Raw genomic sequence first — 5,018 nt, 5'->3', positions numbered from 1 at the left:
GCAGGGCAGGGAGCTAAAAAAAATGTGAGACTCTCAGAAATACTATAAGCATAAAATAAGACCGTATTACTATTAAAAACATAACAGAGAACAATAACAAAGTTCTTAGAAATAAAAGATAAGATAACATAAGGAAAACTAGATAAAAGGGTTGGGAGATAAATTTGAGAAAACATGTAAGAAAATAGAGCAAAAAGTCAAGTTCATGAAAATAGAAGATAAAATATTGGGAAATTAGAACCCTGGTCCAGGAGATCCCATATCCCAGCAACATATATTACACAAAGAGAGAACTAAGAAAAAGGAGGAAATGAACTCATGAACTAAAAGATGAGATTATAAGTGGAAAGGGCACATAAGTGTTAATGCAAAAGAAAAAAATAGACACAAACAAAACAACAACAACAAAGTAGACTCATAGCAGGGAACTTCAATAAGAAATTTTTGAACACTAGAGACAAACTCCCACAAGTCTTATATAAAGAATAAAAAATCAGAATGGCTAAGAACTTTTAATAGCAACACTGAAAGCTAAAAGATCACTGAGATAATTTTTAAATTCTGAAGGATAAATATTTTCAATTTAAAATTTTATACCCAACTAAGTTCTCAATCAACTGTGAGGGTAGAATAAAGACATTTTCAGATATGCCAAGTCTCAAGAATTTTTCTTATTATGCAACCTTCTTGGACAATTATAGGATAATGTGTTCCACCAAAACAAGAGAGACAATCAGGTAAGAGGATACAGGAACAGGATATCTAACACAAGAAAAAAGGGAAGGAACTCCTCAGGGAAGTGACAAAAAGAGAGATTCCAGGCTTCTGATCAAGAGGGTGGAATAGGTAAACACAGTACTCAAATCCTCCCACAACCACATCAAAAATACAACTAAACTTCAGAACAACTGTTATTCAGAACCACCTGAAATCTAGCTGAATGGAAGTCCTACAACTAGGGAATTAAAGAAACCACATTGAGACTGGTAGGAGGGGCAGAGACATGGAGCTAGTTGATCCCACATCAACGTTGTGTAGTTTATAATTGGGAGGGATATCTTGCCCCCACCCCCATCTCCAGTCCCACACCAGTGCTGGGAAGAGAAGTTGCCATAACTTTGGGCTGTGGGGATTATGGCTAAGTGACATGGAGGCTGCTGGAGTACTAGTCAGTTCCTCGTAAAGGGCCCATGCATGGACTTACTCAGACTCACTCTCTCTAAGCTGCAGTGCTGAGGCAGCAGCTTGAAAGGAACCAGGGACATACAGAGAGGAACTAAAGTATTCGGTACTGGGGCAAGACAAAAGTGCTGGCAGAAGCCATTGTTCCTTTGCCAAGCCCTTCCCCCGACAGAGCTGGCAGGCCAGACCCATATCTGTCTCCATTAACCTGGCTCACACTGTTAGCTCCACCCTGGTGATTCCCTGAAACCCTGTCAGACCCAACTTGCAGGCCCATACAAGACGTTTCCAGTTGCTTTTCCATATAACTGGCCTCTCTTGTAGCTGCAGTGCTGAGGCAGCAGCTTGAAAGGAACCAGGGACATACAGAGAGGAACTAAAGTATTCGGTACTGGGGCAAGACAAAAGTGCTGGCAGAAGCCATTGTTCCTTTGCCAAGCCCTTCCCCCGACAGAGCTGGCAGGCCAGACCCATATCTGTCTCCATTAACCTGGCTCACACTGTTAGCTCCACCCTGGTGATTCCCTGAAACCCTGCCAGACCCAACTTGCAGGCCCATCCAAGCCGTTTTCAGTTGCTTTTCCATATAACTGGCCTCTCTTGCCTCATGCTTTGAACCTTCCTAAAATGTCTCAAATGAGCAACATCTGGTATCTGTGTACCTCCTACCTCTTGCTAAGTGGCCCCAGGCCCTGCACTAGTGGCAGCCAGCCTTGGTTGGGTATAAAATTTTAAATTGAAAATATTTATCCTTCAGAATTTAAAAATTATCTCAGTGATCTTTTAGCTTTCAGTGTGGCTTGGCCTCTCCTGGGAGGCTGAGCCACTGGGCCCTCTAATGTCTCATGCTTTGAACCTTCCTAAAATGTCTCAAATGAGCAACATCTGGTATCTGTGTACCTCCTACCTCTTGCTAAGTGGCCCCAGGCCCTGCACTAGTGGCAGCCAGCCTTGGTTCACAGCTTGGCCTCCCCTGGGAGGCTGAGCCACTAGACCCTCTTATACAAGGCCTCTCTACCAAGTCCAGGAGACATAGCAGCTCTACCTAATACATAGAAACAAACACAGGGATGCAGCCAAAATGCAAAGACAAAGAAATATGTCACAAATAAAAGAACTGGAGAAATCTCCAGAAAAAGAACTAAATGAAATGGAAGTAAGAAAACTGCCAGATACAGAGTGCAAAACAATGGTTATAAAGATGCTCAAAGAATTTACTGAGAACTCCCAGGAACTTAGTGAGAACATAAACAACACAGTACAGGGCCAGTCAGAAATGGAGGATAAAATGGAGGATACACTAACTGAAATGAAGGATAACCTACAAGGGAATCAACAGTAGAGCAGAGGAAGCCAAGAATCAAACCAGCAATTTGGAACGTGAAGAAGCAAAAACACCCAATCAGACAGCAAAAAAGAAAAATAATCCAAAAATATGAAGGTAGTGTAAGGAGCCTCTGGGACAACTTGCATAACAACATGCTTGCATAACAGCATTTGCATCATGGGGGTGCCAAAAGGAGAAGCGAGAGAGAGCAAGAAATTGAAAATCTATTTGCAAAATTAATGACAGAAAAATTTCTTAACATTGTGAAGGAACTAGACATACAAGTTCTGGAAGCACAGAGCCCCAAATAATATGAAACCACAGAGGCCCACACCAAGACACATTATAATCAAAATGCCAAGGGTTAAAGACCAAGAGAGAATCTTAAAAGGAGCAAGAGAAAAGCAGTTAGTTACCTACAGGGCACTCCCATAAAACTGTCAGCTGATTTCTCAACAGAAACTTTACAGGCCAGAAGGGATTGGCAAGAAATATTCAAAGTGATGAAAAGCAAGACCTACAACCAAGATTACTCCACCCAGCAAAGTTATCAGTTAGAATTGAAGGTCAGATAAAGAGCTTCACAGATAAAAAAAACTAAAGGAGTTCATTACCACCAAACCAGTCTTACATGAAATGTTAAAGGGTCTTCTTTAAGAAGAAGAAGAAAAGCCCTAGCCAGCTTGGCTCAGTGGATAGAGCGTTGGCCTGCGGACTGAAGGGTCTCGGGTTCAATTCCGGTCAGGGGCATATGCCGGGTTGCAGGCTCGATCCCCAGTAGGGGGCATGCAGGAGGCAGCTGATCAATGATTCTCTCTCATCATTGATGTTTCTATCTCTGTCTCCCTCTCCCTTCCTCTCTGAAATCAATAAAAACATATTTTTTTTAAAAAGAAGAAAAATAAAGATAAAAAATATGAACAACAAAATGGCAATAAATACATATTTATCAATAATTGAATCTAAAAAATCAAAATAGATTAGCAGCATAACAGAAACAGCCTTAGAGATATAGAACTTTTTAACAGTTGCTTGATGGGAGAGGGATGGGAGGGGTGGGGGAAAGGTGAAGGGATTTAGAAGTACAAATTAGTAGTTACAGAACAGTCATAGGGGTGTAAAGTACAGCATACAGAATATAATCAATAATCTATACTAATAGAAGGGTAATATGCTAATTAGAGCAAACATCTTCTGGATGTCCTTCCGGACAAAGCTGTAGCGGCTGCCTAAGGCTCAGGCAAGCCCCGGTGGCTGTGAGAGCCAAGGCTCAGGCAGCCGTGGAGGCTGGCAGTGGCAGCAGCAGAGGCGTGATGGGGGCGTCGCCTTCCTCCTGCAGAGGGAGGCCAGACTGCAGCCTAAGCCATCAGTAGGACATCCCCTGAGGGCTCCCGGGCTGTGAGAGGGGGCAGGCCAGGCTGAAGGACCCCCCCAGGGTATGAATTTTTGTGCTCTGGGTCTCTAGTATTCTAATAACTATGTATAGTGTTGGATGGGTATGAGATTTATTGGGATGATCACTTAGTAAGTTTTATAATGCCTAATCACTAGGTCAGTGATGGCGAACCTATGACACACGTGTCAGAGGTGACACACGATAGCAACAGATTGTCAAGGTTTAGGCTAGTTAATTACAACCACATAAAAAACATGTTTTGTTTATTAAACAGGTTTAAAAGAAGAATGAGTTAAAATATGAAGCATAAAAATATTAAGAGAACATCAGAGTCTGCCTCTGTAACTAATTCTCTGGGCTGGATTCTAAGACTCTTTTGAGGATCCGTAATGTAATTCCATCATTCAATGTGTGTTTATTGAGAACTAACTAGTGAGAATTCTTGTAGATGCTGAGAATGCAACAGTGAACATAAAAAAGGCTATGCCATACAACATAGTGATTAGACATTTATATACCTTACAAAGTGCTCACCCTAATAAGTCTAGTACTCAGTTGCACTTTGTTGTGCATCCAAAACTAATTTAATATTGTATATCAACTGTAATAGAAAAATAAAAAATTATATAGAGAGAGAGAGAGAGAGAGAGAGAGAGAGAGAGAGAACGCCCAGGCCTAGAGAACAGTCCTTCCTTATTGGAGCAAGGCAAAGAGTTTCTCAGGAAGATGAAATCTGTAAACCATTCAGGTGATTGAACATCTTAAGAAGAGATTTAACAAGGAGTGAAGAATTTGGGGTTGATTTAATAATAAGTAGAAAAAATATGCTAGGAAAATAAAAAAAATTACTAACACCAGGACAACTAAGTGATCCCTCCAACTTTGTTCCTCTTTCTTAAGATTGTTGCAGCTATTCAGGGTCTTTTTTAGTTCCATAGGAGGCAGCTGATCAATGATTCTCTCTCATCATTGATGTTTCTATCTCTGTCTCCCTCTCCCTTCCTCTCTGAAATCAATAAAAACATATTTTTTTTAAAAAGAAGAAAAATAAAGATAAAAAATATGAACAACAAAATGGCAATAAATACATATTTATCAATAATTGAATCTAAA

Source organism: Myotis brandtii, unplaced genomic scaffold (genome assembly GCF_000412655.1).
Source record: "Myotis brandtii unplaced genomic scaffold, ASM41265v1 scaffold513, whole genome shotgun sequence".
Taxonomy (NCBI): domain Eukaryota; kingdom Metazoa; phylum Chordata; class Mammalia; order Chiroptera; family Vespertilionidae; genus Myotis; species Myotis brandtii.
This window is presented reverse-complemented; position numbering follows the sequence as displayed.